The following is a 16,428-nucleotide window of genomic DNA, read 5'->3' as shown; positions in this document are numbered from 1 at the left end:
TTGTTACTTTGATTTACTACAGAAATGTTTACTGTTCAAGTAATGACAAGCCCCTGATAATTCAGTGGTATGTTGATGGCTCATAAAATGAAAATAAAAAAACATGTTTTGATATCTACAATTGGAAAAGAATGCATGCTGTGTAACTTTGTGCAGTAATTAAAAGTCAAAAACTAATGCAATTACATTGACATTGTATCAGTCAGTAATAACCCATGAGATTAATAATGCAAATATGACTAATTAATTCACAAAACATAACAAAACAATTCCTTTTCACAACCAAGATGTTCATTTTCAACAGAGGTAATAAAATGTTTCTGGTGTCTTTTACCTTCAAGTTCAAGTTGGTCCAATAGGGTCAACATTCTCTAACAGTTATGAAATATAAAATTAAAAGCTGATTAGAAGAAGAAGAAAAAAACTAAAATAAAGGTCCATTGCAAACCAATTTCAATGATCTCACTTTTTTTTGTTTTTTTTGTATATTTTTAAATATTTCTTTGGATTTTCAATTTTGTTCAAATTTAATTTTGTGTGAAAACATGTAATGCTAAGGCCAATTTTTCAAACACATTTGAATGGCAGCAGCCTTCTCCAAGAGTTTGGCTAGCACAATAGAATGTATCCTTGTGTATGTAGTGTACATGGAATATTTAAACCAAAATGTGGACTTTCTCTTCTACACAAATAATCTAGCTTAAGCCTAGATTGAAATATGTTAAATGCAAGTAATCAAAACTTAATAAAATCATGTGTTTATAAAAAAAAAAAAAAAAAAGAGAGAGAGAGAGAGAGACAGAGGACCTTTAAGAACTTTCAGAATATTGGCTTGATCATTTGACCTCTTCTTAACTCCAGTGGCTCAGCAGTAAGTATGAAGGCTTATAACACTAAAATTTTAGTTTTAATGCCTGTGGTGAACATAAAATGAATAATCTGTTGGAGAGATTTGTGCTTAACCACAAATAAACACTCCACCCTCTCATCCTGGATATGCTCCTGTTCTTGTTCCTTTAACTGAAAGGGATTGTTTTGTTTTACCAACATAAGCATAATTACAAGAAAAGGAATGAAATAAATAGTCAATTTGTTATAAGCTTCTACTTGACCTTTCTCTTTGCTATGTTCATTTTAATGTTTGTTCATTGGATTTTAATTTGTTTCAATGTTATTCCATTTTAAACACCCTATTTCTGACTTGTTATTAAGGAACACTGTGGAATTTTTATATAACAATCACTGCTTAATTCCTCTGCAGTTATTTGCCCTATTTATTACTGTTCAGTTTTAATTTTTGCAAAACAGCAATATTTTTGGAGTACTTCAATTTATCATGGGGAAATGTATATACAGGTGGACACCTTTTGGTTTACAATAGTGTTGTTTATAACTTGCCATATGACTACATATAACTAAAACACTGGAAAAAAAAAAGTATGGTTATAACATTTTTAAAAAGAAGTGTATGCCTGAATGAACTGAATTTAATTTTTCATGACAATATTCAATATCAGTTTCTAGACTCTACATATAAGGATGCCCAAAGTACTCAAAAGGCATATTACAAATATACATGTCAAAAGTCAACAATGAAAATAGTTTTATTTTAAAAAATGATTGTCATTTACTTTCATTTATTTCTTTACCCAACAACATTGAAATGAAACATGTTGTATTCCTTTCAAATACTTAAGTAATCAACATTATTTTGTTTCCTGTGGTTGACTCTTAGTATCATAAAAGTAGTTTTGCAATATACCTTTTGTTTTACTTTACGTGACATAAACCTGGTTATATTTTATCTTCAACATTTAATAAACAAACCATTATCACATGTGGACGTCTTTTTAATTTATGATTACTCAAGTCTATCTTGCAGTCAACATCACTGACCTTTCATTTGGAGTCTACTGGTTGTTTGTAAGTAAATACTGATATGAACGTTGTAGCCAAAAACTAGTTTAATGCAAAGAATACTCAAGTAAAACTTTCAGCCAGAAATTATCTTACCATCTTTTAATTATTTAGACATATTTGCTGCATAATCACTTAAAAGTGTAATGACTAATTTATTATCAACTTATATATGAATATTAGAAATGATATTTTGGTTACAAATTGCAAAAAATCTAATTTGGAAAGGATGGGACAAAAACTATCAGTTCTGAGCTGAGCATCTGAGTTGTTTGAAGACACTGATCAAATGTGGAAAATGTTTAAGTATTCAAGATAAACATATTCATTAAAGAAAGACTTATATCTGATTATTATGATATGGCCAAATTATTAAATTCTTCTTTATGGACAGTTTGATAAAAGATGATTTATAACAAACAAAGTTTGAAATTTTCTTGAATATAGCAAAAATTGACCATGAAGTTACAAATTTTCCATGTAAGAACTTTTTTTTTTATCTTCTATATTATGGCAACAAAATGTGCTCCATCTGTGACATTTAAAATGTCTAAGGTGAACATTCTCAGTATTTTGATATAAATACATTATCTTTAGACAAGGACACCCCGTAAAAACACTTTTCAGCAATTCAATTACAAGGCCTTATGTCAATTGTTATTCCCAAAAACTATTATATATCAATTATTATCCCAAAAACTATTATAAAAAATTTGTTCTGTCCACAATGCACCTTTTGTTCTATGTAGTTTAAATTTTATAAATGTTTCTTTGTAAGTCATAAATGCTGTGCCAATGTTTATAACAGAACAATTATTATATCACAAAAACTATCAAACATGTTTTTTGCATTTTGATATTTCAATACAGTAGTCAAATATATAGTTTATGCAAATTATGGCTGAGCAAGTAATAAATTTGCTATGCCTATAAAAAGACTCATCAAAGTATGATGCAGTAAAACAAATTTCATCATATGAAATACAGAGCTAGGTATAACTTGCACAAATCATGTGAAATAATACATGTTTTTCAAACTGATATTTTCCTTTCATCAGTCTGGTGTTCTGCTTTCAAAAGAGGAAAGTCATTATTAAATATTCATAAACAGGTAAAAGTAAAAATTCAATTACTTTCCATTGGAGCCACGAACTTGATTAAAACACATTCCATAGTAATGTTTGTTTGAGAAACCAGAAACTTTTATTCCTATGCTTGATTAAACATTGTTTATACAACACACACCTTCCCAATTCTGAACATTATTGTTTTGAGAAAGAAAAAAAAAAGTCAGTTATTTAGCCACAAATTTCTTAATTTTACCTAATATTTTAAAAGTGGTGATAAAAATATTTTTAAAATAGGTAAGTTGAATAGTGAAACTTATAACACCTATAATAAATAATACACCTATACAAAAATGTATAAGTACACTATTTAAAGGCTGTCACATAAATGGGCTGTTCACATTTTACTGGGCTGTACTATTGCTGCTACAAAGAGCATTAAACTTACAGCTCATGTTACATCAAGAAGAGAAAGATGGATAAACTTCATTATCTAGATCTTCTCTATGGCTCCCATACTTGTGGATCTCAAAAGAGATGGGAAGGCCCAGCAGGTGGCCTGATGCTATGTGTTTATTACAATTTAACAAATTTGTTATAATTGAGGTTTATGTTAAGTAACCATGTGGAATGTGTAAATGTGTCTACAGACAATTGATAATAACAATATTTCTTGTTGGTGTTGTAAGTTTGGCTATTAACACTTTTTATCATCACATTTAAAATATTAAGGAAAAGTAAGAAATTTGTGGCTACATAACAGTCTTATTTTACTTTATTAAAATAAAAAATAAACAATAAAAATAGTATGGATATTGTGTAGACTAAAGATTTAATCAAGCATAAGGATAAATTTTCTGACTTCTCAAGCAAATATTATTATGGGAAGTTTTAAACTAGTTTGTGGCTCTAATGGAATGTAATTGAATTTTTACATTTACCCATTTATGAATTTTTAATAATGACATCCTTGTTTTGAAAGTAGAACACTAGATAAATACAAGGAAAATATCAGCTTGAAAAACAGAATTTATTCAATATGATTTTTACAAGTTACATTCTGCTATCTTCCATTGTATAATATTTATTCTACTACATTACTTAGCACAGTAGTTATTACTGATAAACATTTATTAAAATATATAAATTAAATAGTCAAAATGTTAGTTTCTGAATAGTAAAATCTCATGCTCTTTCCAGAAGCAAAAGAATAAAGGAATTTGACCATGAACCAAGAAAATTTAAAACATTTGCACCATGTTGATGATGAAGATGAAATTAACTCAAGTTGGCATTTGATACAGAAACACTTATTATGAGAAAATGACTTTTAGAGGTTAGTAAAAGTACTTGATAAAAAATAAGCAACATGTTTATGCCATGTTTATTTTCTCTGTCAACACCAAATGTTATCCTGTATTTTTTCCAGTATGAATTTATCAAATATTTAATTTAAAATTATTACCACAGACCCAATCAAGAGGTATAAGTATCTACTTTAGTGTTATGAAGAGAAAATCGAAAAGAATAATTATACTGTTGATTTGGAATGGACATTCAGTAACACAATAATTCCAGAAAACATTATGATGCAGTAATATAACTGGATGAAATGTACCAATTACAAAACCAATACCAAAGCTAGCTGGAAAAAAAAAGTTATTCAAAGGTGCACTGTGGACAGAACAACTTTTTTGATAATGGTTTCTTGGGAATAAAAATTGACATCAGAACTTGCCAGTTAATTGTTGAAAATTTTTTATCAATGTTTTTAATCAAAACTAATGTATTTACATTAAAATATTAGGAACTTTTGCTTTTGACATTTCAAATGTTACAGATGGAGCAAAATTCATGGCCATAATCTAAAATAATGCATTGCATAAAAGACTGCAATGACAATATCATCATCAACCAATTTTTGTTACATGAAATAAAATTATAAACTTTGTCATATGATGGAACATAATATCTGTTACCAGACTTTCTACAAAGCATAATTCAATAATGCAACTATGTTTTTTTAAAGTTAAGCACAAAGCAACACAGTGGGCTATCTGTGCTCTGCTAACCAGTGGTATCAAAACCAAAATTGCAGAGTTGTAAATCTGCATACATATCACTGCACCACTAGAGTGTGGCAGATATCTCCTAATAGGTCCTACTTCTATCCCTACATTTGTTTACCCTTAATGTATTGAAATAAATCCTCATTGTTAATTTTTGCATATTCAGCTAACCCATTTTCTTTCATACATCCTCTTTTATACTTGGGCCTGCTTTGGCCAGTTGATCAGGGAGCTTGATTTGCAATCTTAAGGTCACTGGTTTTAATCTCTGTTCAACCAAATATACTTATCCTTGCAGCAGTGAAGGCATTATAATGTGAAAGTCAAACTCACAATTCAATGACAAAAGAGTAGCCCAAGAGTTGGCAGTGGGTGGATATGACAACTAGTGCAACTAGACCTCTTGTAGCTTTAACACTCCTACGAAAAGTGGGGCCTAATAGGCCCCAGAGCAACTTGAAAGGTTATTAATATTAGGCTAATAATTTTGTATTTAAATGATTGCCATTTAAATCCATTAATGAATGGATTAACGAGATTCCCACTGTCCCTATCTACTATCTAGCGAAACCACAGCCAGGGGAACAGGCTTGGAGAAATCAGGACTAGAAACGTCTTTTTGTAGGAGTGTTAAGTGAAATTTCAAATAAAATGAACCACTCTTTGATATCTTCCTCTTCTGTTTGATCAATTATCTTCATCTTTTACAATTTTTTCCCTACTGGAACAGCTGTAAGTCCTTGGATCTATATTGCTAAAACCAATAGTTTAATTCCCCTCAGAAGACACAGCAATTAGCCCAATGAAGCCTTGTTATGATAAAATTGTGTTTTATCATCTTATAATTTTCTTATATAACATCCAATTTAAATTTCTTAAATTTGTTATATTTTTCTTGAATTTTATCCCTTATACCTTTTTTGACACAACTTTGTTTTTTTGCCTGCAGCCACTTTTTTGTCTTTCTATAAGGAATATATTTATCTTTAACACTTAAACATTTTCCACTTATAATCAGTGTTTCCAAATAACTCAGATGCTAAATGCACAACTGTCAATTCTTTTCTCATACCTTCCAAATTGGGTTTTTTGCAATTTGTAACCATTTCTGATCTCTATATTCAAGTTGCTAACCAATTAATTTTTACACACTAAGTACTTATGTTTCAATAACCGAAAAAAAAAAGGAAAACAGTAATTTTGATTAGTTAATTACCATTACGAGTTGTGATACACATACATGAATCCATACAACCTTAATTAATTTAACATGATGGGAAATCATAATGACAATATTTAAAATACTAGAAACAACTAAAAACAGTAATGAATGGAAACACTAAGTCTGATTTGTTGATTAATGACATTATACTTTTGATTAAACAATGTAATTACCCAGCTCTACTGATAAGATAATTTCAGGCTGAAAGTTTCACTTCAGTATTCTCTGTATGGAACGAGTTTTTATCTGTAAAGTTCAAATCCATAATTTCTTACAAATAACCAGTAAGCTCCAAATGAAAGGGTATTGATGTTGATTACAAGATATACCCATGAGATCATAGTTTAAAAACAGGTCTATGTGTGATGATGGTTTGTTTGTTAATTGTTGGGGATAAAATATAATCAGATTTATGTCATGTAAAATAAAACAAAAACCTGTATTTTGCAAAACAACTTCCATATTGCCAAGAGTCAACCTTGGAAAATAAATTATGTTAATCATCTAGCTAATCAGAACTACTGTTACATTGAAATAAACTTCTATTACATGTTACAACTTTCAATAGCCTGAAACTGAGTAAAATGATAAGTTAGAAGATAAATAAATATCAATGTGTATCAAATCTATGATACTTTCCAAGAATGATACAGTGTTTCTTTTTAAATCAAATACATTTGAAGATACAAACAATGATACAATTTACAATAATGGATATTACATATAACGATCTATGTACAAGTGTATTAGGAACTTACAAACAATATTGAGTTTTCTATCTAGACTGGAACTTCCCTGATATCTCACTGAGGATTCATGACAAGTGAATTAATTTTGAGTTGACATAGAAACAATTCACTTAATTCTGTTCTTTTTTCTTCATCAACCACACATCAAATTATCCACCTCGGAAGTTATATAATGATTTTGTAAAAATACAATTGTCCAACACGAATCCACTGAAGTCAAATGGGTTGTAATTTTCCAAATCTGTAAATGTTCCTAGTCAGTTATCTGAAGTTAATAAGCATTAATTGTTATAACAATTGGTTATAGCTTTCAGGGTTTTCAGCATACCAACTTTAACAAACCCACAATATATACTGTCTCATGGCACATTGTATTCCTTGTATATAATTATAGCTGTGAGGGGATTCTCAAGTTTAGCTTATGCATCAACACAGATGATACACCAATGTTGACATTCACACACATGTTGTTTATTTTAAGTTCAAAAACTTTCTACGGTGTTGGTGAATATGCAGGAATTTTGCAATACTGATTTAACAGTACAAATTATGTGCATTTCTAAATATAAATTTAACTTAAACATCAATATTAAGTAGATATGTGATGATAAATTCATCACACTTAAGAAAGCAAAACCACATGAAAAGAATGTTAGGAAACAAAAATTCTCTAATTAAGGTGTTGTAATATATATTATAACATTTGTCATTTATTACCATACTTATGCACTGACAGTACAAAAGAAGTCACTAATTGGTACATTTTGCTGATTCACACACCAGCTAACAACAGTTGCTTTCTTACATATTTGTTGGAATTAAATTAACCTCAATATTTTGTTTCCACATGTAGAAAGACGTTTGTGTTTAAAAACAACTCACTGTGATAAAATTTGCTATACCTTTTTGTAAGGTAACAGACAACTGACAGGTTGCTGTCATGATTTTTACAGAATACCTGAGGAACTGGAGAGCAGAGCATAATGGATGAGATAGGCTTATGAGACCATAAAAACATGTTCATATGTGATAACAGATTGTTTGTTAAATGTAGAAGATAAAAGATAATCAGATTTATATCAAGTAAAACAAAACGTGTTGCAAAACAACTTCCACGTTGCCAAGAGTCAGCTGCAAGAAAGAAAAGAATGTTGATTGTGTAACTAATCAGAACTACTATTACATTGAAACAAACCAGTTACTTAAAAGTGATAAACTACAACAGGAATGAATTTATAGAACAGAAATTCTCTAATTAAAGTGTTGTAATAGATATTATAATGTTTGTCACTGATTATTATACTTATGTACTGACAGTATGAGAAGCCACGACAGGTAGATTTTGCTGATTGGTACACTATCTAACAACAGCTGCTTTCCGACATATTTGGTTGGCATTAAATTAACTTCAATATTTTGGTTCCATTTGTAAAAAGATGTATGTTTACAAATATCTAACTATGATGAAATTTGTTCTACCTTCTTGTGCACAAATAAACAAGTAACATGTTTTCTTGACTTTTACATGACACTAGAGGAACTGGAGAAGAGATGACAATGGATCTGGATGACTTGACATGAATGTTGGCAGGCATCTAACACTGTCTTCTCTTTTTTTATTAAAGGTAAAATGAATCCAATTATCAAGGATAGTAGATGGTATTTTTACTTTTAGTAAAGTGCTCCAGGGAATTAAGAAAAATGTATAATAATTGCTCATGTGGAATAAACATTTTTTAACCATAACTTGAAGCAAAATAAGATTTAACTTAAGTGGGAAAATAATCAAATAGCTTAATTGTGAATAACTTTTAGACTGAAAATCAGGAGACAGGATAAAACTCTAACCAGTGTGTGTGTGTGTGTGTGTGTGTGTGTGTGTGTGTGTGTGTGTGCGTGCGCGCGCGTGTGTGTGTGATTTGAAGTCACACTTGGAATGCTTTGTACAGATTGGTGGCCTTATTTAAAATTACACTGACCTGTTGAAAACAGTTCAGAGAAAGGTTACGCAGATGATTTTATAGAAATAGGTTAAAATATGTTTTATTGTGAGAAGAGTAAGGAGTGATTTTATTGAAGCATATACGATTATCTGAGTGATTAATCAAAGTCCTCTAATTCCATTGTGATATATTCTAAATGTAATTCTACAACAGGTCACAAGTCTAAGGTTTAGAAAAGACAGGCTAGGCCCTGATAAAACATTAATTTTAATGGTAATTTAACTAATGGAATAAGCTTCCATTGACAATAATAAAGACTGCCATTTTTGAAGAGTTTGAGATTGGAATCTGTGATTTACTTTTAAATAATATTTTAATTTCTTTAATGTTTAAATGTTGTAATTTCTTTAGCAGAGTCAAAGTAAGATCATCATTTCTGACCATAACCAATGCTGTAATAATGACATTAAATGTTTTTTCATTGCCAGTTATCATACTTTAGTTTTTATGTGACTTTCATATTTAATCATATCAATCTTCTTTATGAAAGTGAATTTAAAAAGTAATATTTTGATTTACTAAGTCATTATTACAATTGATTATCTTTTACTATGTACTTTTTTAGTTGAAATTAATAAATAAGTAAACTATCAAAAGATATTCATAAAATGAAAAACTTAACATGATATTCAAGGTTTTCTACCATTCTCTTATCCTAATTATAATTCAAAGTGTAAAAGCAAAGAAGAAGTGAAACAAATTTGGATAAGCATAAGACAATTTAATTTTTTATGATTTTCATAAATTTTTTTTCCTACTGTATTCATTTTGAACTTCATTTACTTTGTATTTATTACATATTTTTTATTTGTTATTAAATTTTAGGTAGAATATGCTGCCATACTGTGTCCAAAAGTTACGGTAAGAAATTTAGGATATTACAGTAAAGTTATGAAGAATTAACCTCTTAATACATAATAAAAAATAATTGTTATATTTACTATATTATATTTATAAATGATAAAATTTAACACCTGAATATTAAGTTTAATCCAGAAAATTATCTCTTTCTCTCTTATTCATCATCCACTTAATTTGTGTTGTTAACTTTGTTTGATCATCTAAATTATCCTGGAGTTTATGGTCATGAAGTGTCCAAAAGTAAAACTAACAAGAGAATAAACACAGAATATCAAAATAAAATGTAAAAGAAGTTATTCCTTAATGTTAAAAGGTAATAAAACTGATAAAATTATCAAAGAAATGAACCCTTATTATTAAGATAAAAAATACAATGACAAGATTACCATAAATTTATCTTTAACATTATTTTCAGTTTAGAAACACTGCTTTATCTGTTTTATTCATACCAAACTTCATTTGTTTTGCATTTTACTTAGATGTTGTTATCAATATACAAATGGAAAATGTAGAAGAGAAAAGAAAGGAGAAAACTGTTAATATTTAAAATAAAGCTATGTATGAATATTATATGGTAGCAAATTCTATACTGTATACAATGGCTTTAAGAACCTTTTGAATCAACCAATAAAATACATATTTTGTGTAACTAGCAAAACTGCTCATTATAATAGAGGATATGGCCAATTAAAGAATGCATTAGGCCTGCATGTAACAATTTTTCTTTCAATTTCACTTATGGTGAAAAAGAAATGTTTAACATGTATATAAAAATATCTGTCACTACAGTTTAAATCAAATAATAAAGAACTTAATAATAAAAATAATTATTGCAATTGTCCTAACTCTTTAGAAAGCTATCATTTTTTAAACATAAATATGTCTTAATATTGCTCATACAGTCTCTGTTCATAAGTTTAATTTGATTCTAGATAAAATCAGCCATAGTGATATGAAAAAATGGGATAACAAATTAGTGTTAAAAATGAAAAGATGTTTTATGTAAAAAAACTAGTGTCCAACTGCATCTCTGAAAAAAAGGTCTACAGAATTGTTGTATTTGTTTCTTGAAGTGTTTTTTTTTGTGCCTAGAAAGTTTTCTGTTAATGATTCAATATATAGATAAATTTCACCATACCAAAATTAAAAAGAACAAGAAAAAAGTTAGGAAGAACAGAATAGGTACATAATGAAGTCATGAGGAAAATATATGCACAAGTGAATTTAAAAATGATGCATGAGTTATTACCTACAGTAGTTCTCAAAGTTTGTACTCAATTACTTTTAGGTATACTGATGGAGCTGTGATTAAACTTTTATTTAACTTTACTTTCATTAGATAAGTATCAAGTACATCATGTGTACCAAATATAAGCAGAAACAGTTCTGTTACTGTTGTTAACTTCTAATTACACTTCAGTAAAAAATATGAAGGCACAAACTTCTAATGCTAGTGCTGAAAAGTTTGAGAGATATGGCTTATGAAGACAATGCTAGAAATTGGGCTACAAACTGTTGAATATGAAATTTCACAAAAGGTATAAGCTTTTAATACAAGTTACAAATCCATGCTAAATAAAATACAAATTTTTAAATCAAGACAATTATCTTCACAGATAATTAGTTGGTTTACTAATTCCTTGGAATGTAATACAGCTTTAAATTTAACTTCTTCACAAACATATGACATTGCAAACTAAATTACTGTACATTGCAACTTAAAACTAATTATGAATGAAACTTGCTTTATTAACAGGTTATTACAAAAAAATTATAATTTTGTTCACATATTATAACGAAAAATGTATAAGTCAGGATCAGGGATAAGTAGTTGTATTTTTTAAAAAGTATATTGAATATACAAGTCTGTTTGATCATTTGTTTGTTTTTGAATTTTGCGCAAAGCTACTCGAAGGGTTATCTGCGCTAGCTGTCTTTAATTTAGCAGTATAAGATTAGGAGGAAGGCAGCTAGTCATCACCACCCACTGCCAACTCTTGCACTACTCTTACCAACGAATAGTGGGTTTCACCCTCACATTATGAGTCAAAGGCCTTAACCCACCTAGCCATGCCAGCTTAAGTCTGTTTGAAATAAATGCCAAATAATACCAGGGAGTTATAAGATCTTAATATTACACTTTATCATATACATGTTAAGTTAGTATTTAAGTCTATTTAAAATAAATACAAAATAATGGTGTTAAAATGAGGTCTGAAAAGTTATTTATAAAGTATTTTAAATAATATTTAAATATCATTGCAAATAATATGCATAGTTCCTGTTATTTAGATTCCATACAGTTGAGAGAAAATATATATTTTATTTCTACCTATTGTATGAAAAATTATTTAAGAAATCAGAGAAGCACTACCTTCTTCTATTTACTTAAATAACAAAAAGAACGATAGCATTTACTGCCATCATCGGTCTTGAAAGCTAACTATCTTGAGAGCTTTTGAGAGTTTTTCATACTTTTAAATTTTGATAATAGATGTACAAAAAAAAAATTGTTATGAAGTTGTTTATTAAGCTTTGTAAACAAAATATTTGTGTTTTGTCAACGGTCTTCAGTTTAATTATTGAAAAACTATTTCTTTTTATACCTTTTTTCTAAAATAATACTTAGGTAAATTATATCTTTTCAAGACACACATACTTGTAATAGGAAAATTCTGTGGTGTCAAACCTATATATTTATAGTGTGCAAAGTAAACTCTGACAAGAAAAACTTTCTTTTTATTAATTACATGCCATCTAGGTCTGGCACAGCCAGGTAATTAAGACACTCAACTCGTAATCTGAGGATCCTACTAAACATATTCACCCTTACAGCAGTGGGGGAAGTTATACGGTGACAGACAATCCCACTATTCGTTGGTAAAAGAGTAGCCCAAGAGTTAGCAGTGGGTGGAGATGGATAGCTGCCTTCTCTCTAGTCTGACATTGCTAAATTAGGGACGACTAACACAGATAGCACTCATTTAGCTTTGCACAAAAATTCAAAACTCACGTCATCTAGCGATGGTAATAATAACATGTGTATGAAAGAGTGAAAATTTGTTCTATTTGGTCGTGAATTTTCATGCTTATGTTAAGTTCTTTAAATTATGAAAGCTATAATATACAAGTACAAAGAAAATGAAGAACCTGAAAAAATATTTTGGGGGAATTTCAAAAAACACAAAATTATGTGTTCCTTTTGAACAAAGTAGTTGACTTATTGCTGCAGGTTATGATTATACCCACTGAAAATGATACTGAACAAAATGGTTAATTAACCATTGTAACTAATGATCTCTCTCAAGATTCCTCCCTTCTGAATAAAATAGTTAAATTTCCACTCAAAATGGTGATCTATATCCAGACTAGTTATTTATTCTTCTCCAGTTTCATTACTTTTGAACAGAACAGTTGATTTACAACTGTAGATAGTGAAATATCTCAGATATGTTGCTGCTCAACAAACTATTTCTCTTACTACTGCAAGTACTGAGCTTTCTTTAGATTCATTTCACTGAAGAAAACATTTCATATACCACGAGAAATAGCAATCAGTCCCTAGAATTATTCCAACTAAGCAAAACAGCTGACTTAGTTTAGCAGGAAGTGATCTCTCCAGAGTTGTTGCTACTGAACAAAATAGTTGGCTTACCTCTTAAAATATTGATTTCTCCCTGGACTCTTCCATTCTGAACAAAATATTTCATATACCACAACAGGTCATTATCTTTTTCACTCTAAGATTCATAGAGAACAAAAACGTTCACCTACCACTTCTTGTAGTAAACAGTCTAATGACTTTTTTTACACAACAAAATAGTTCACTTACTAATGCAAGTAGTGATTTGTCTCTAGAAAATTGTTCATTTGACACTGCAGGTAGTGATTTATTTCAAGGCTTCTCATTCTCAACCATATGCTCGCCTCGCTAGTACAGCAATAAGTCTATGGATTTACAACACTAAAATCAGGGGTTCGATTCCCCTCGGTGGGCTCAGCAGATAGCTTTGCTATACGAAAAATACATCACACACACTCAACCACATACTTGATTTTCCACTGAAGGTAGTGATCTGTCTCCAGTCTTGTTTCAATGATATAAATAGTTGGCTTACCATTTCCAGTACTGAGCTTTCTTTGGATTTGTTTCTGCTGAAGAAATTATGTATTTGCCATTGCAAATAGTAACCTGTCTTTAAAATTATTCTATCTTAGCAAATCAGTTGATTTACTGTAGGAGGTAGTGATTTCTCTCCAGACTTATTTCTTCTGAACAAAATAGTTTATTTTCCATTGGAACTACTGATCATTCTCAAAAGTGTTCTTTCTAAACATAATAGTTGTATTTCCACTTGAAGTGATGATCTACCTCCAGACTTGTTATTTATCTTTTTCCAGTTCCATTACTTCTGAACAAAATAGTTGACTTAGTACTGCAGGTAGGGATTTATCTCCAGGCTTGTTCCTTCTGAAAAAAAAACTAGTTGACCTAACACTGCAGGTAATGATCTTTCTTTAGACTCGTTACTTCTAAACCAAAATAACTGACCTATTGCTGCAGGAAGTTATCTATCTCCACCACTGTTACTTTTGAACAAAGTAGTTGAATTTCCACTTCAAGTAATGATCTATCTCCAACCTCGTTGCTTCTTCACAAATAGTTTACTTACCGCTCTAGATAGACATCTGTCTCTAGGCTCGTTTCTTCTCAACAAAACTATTGATACTCTACTGTAAGTAATAATCTATTTCCAGCATTCTTGGTAATGCACAAAATGACTGACTTTCCACTGGAATTAATGTGACTCGTTGCTACTGAACAAAATAATTGACTTGCCACTTAAAGTAATGATCAGTATCTAGGTTCAATCTTAGTAAACAAAATTGTTAACTTATCACAACGGGTAGTGATCTCTCTCTGCATTCCTTCCTAAAGAAGAAAATATTTCATTTCCCATTGAATAAGTGATCTGTCTGCAGTATCTTTGGCAATGAATGACAAAGTTTACTTACCATTGCAAGTTGTGATCTGTCTCTAGGTTTATTCCTACTGAACAAAACAGAAGATTTTCCACTGGAAATAGTGATCTTTCAACAGACTTGTTACTTCTGAACAACATTGTTGATTTACCTCTGCAGATAGTAAATTGACTTCAGATGTGTTCCTTTTGAATAAAATAGCTGACTTACTGCTGCAGATAGTAATCTATCTCCACTGTCGTTCTCACTGAACAAAATAGTTAATTTATCAATGAAGCTAATGATGTGTCTCGAGACTCATTTCTTCTGCACAAAATTATTGAACTTTATCTCGAAGAAAATATTTTACTTACCATTGCAAGTATTGATCTTTCTCTGGTTTCCTTACAACTGAAAAAAAAAAAATATTTCACTTACCAGTGCAAATAATGATCTGTCTTAAATATTGTTCCAACATAACAAAACAGTTCAATTACCATAGCAGGAAGTGATTTCTCTCCAGTTTTGCTACTGAACAAGATAGTTGACTTACAACTGAAAATAATGATCTGTCTCGAAATTCTTCTTGTATGAACAAAATATTTCATATACCACAGCAAGCAGTAATCGTTTTCATTCTCATTCATACTGAAAAAAATATTTAAGTTACTGCTTCAAATACTGACCCCTGTCCAGTTGGCTTACCACTGAAGGTAGTGATTTGTTAGAATACTTCATTCAGAACAAATTAGTTTACTGTTCATTACATGTAATGATCTGTTTCGATACTTGTTACTACTGGACAAAATAGATAACTTACCATAGAAGATAGTTACTTGTCTCCAGACTCGTTTCTTTTCACCAAATTTATCTTAAGAATGTTAGTGATATTTCTCCACGTTTGTCCCTATTGAACAAAATGTTTCACTTTCCACTGCAGCATCTTTCCAACTGAACAAAACATCAAACTTAGCACTACATGTAGAGATATGTTGAGAGGCTCGTTCATACTCAGTAAATCAGGGGATTTGCCACTACTGGTACCGATCTGTCTCCACACTCGTTTCTTCTCAACAACACATGAGCGCGCATGTACAAAAATAAGCACATCCTCGTGCAGTACCAAAATAAACACCTGCGCAAACATGTTCCAAAATAAGTACCAGCTCGCGCATCTATCAATTTATGCACATGCTCACGCATGTCCGAAAATAAGAACCTACGCGCGCATATACTATCCATGTGTTGTCCCAAATATTCAAGCCCATGTTGGTGATTCATGATTTGAGGCAGCATCTTCTCTTATTTATAATCGCACTATTAGTCTGTGTTCACAATACAGTTCCACTAAGCAATCTAATACACACAAATGCATAATCCAAATTTTACATGCAAAACTTTTAAAATAGAGCTACGTTTGTATCTATGACTCAGTTAGCCTAGCACTGTTTGGACTTTTAACTTTTTTATATATGGCGTTCGGAGGGGAGAGGTACTTAGGGCTAGGTCCATCATGTATTATGTAACTCTCTAGTTTGCTCACCAGTTCATTTGTATTAATATTTGTCTTATAATATT

The 16,428-nt window shown here is 30.2% G+C and overlaps 1 long non-coding RNA gene across 12 annotated transcripts in view; it reads right to left on the bottom strand.

Moving 5' to 3' along the window:
- Window positions 1-16,061, bottom strand: part of LOC143229329 (uncharacterized) — a 34,650-nt gene extending 18,589 nt beyond the window's left edge. The window contains exons 1-3 of one of the 12 annotated variants that reach the window (XR_013015808.1): window positions 15,671-16,061; window positions 15,225-15,261; window positions 14,007-14,359 (exon numbers count right to left, since the gene is read on the bottom strand). This is a non-coding gene — a long non-coding RNA (uncharacterized LOC143229329). Of the gene's footprint in view, window positions 1-7,033; window positions 8,156-13,543; window positions 13,986-14,006; window positions 14,360-15,224; window positions 15,262-15,670 lie in introns of those variants that run through there. The other 11 variants (XR_013015806.1, XR_013015801.1, XR_013015809.1 and 8 more) reach the window with 11 other exon arrangements.
- Between the last annotated feature and the right edge of the window lie 367 nt (window positions 16,062-16,428).

This window comes from Tachypleus tridentatus, chromosome 10, assembly GCF_004210375.1.
Source record: "Tachypleus tridentatus isolate NWPU-2018 chromosome 10, ASM421037v1, whole genome shotgun sequence".
NCBI lineage: Eukaryota > Metazoa > Arthropoda > Merostomata > Xiphosura > Limulidae > Tachypleus > Tachypleus tridentatus.
Note: the sequence above shows the minus strand (reverse complement) of the source record. Positions and strands in the feature narration are given on the sequence as shown.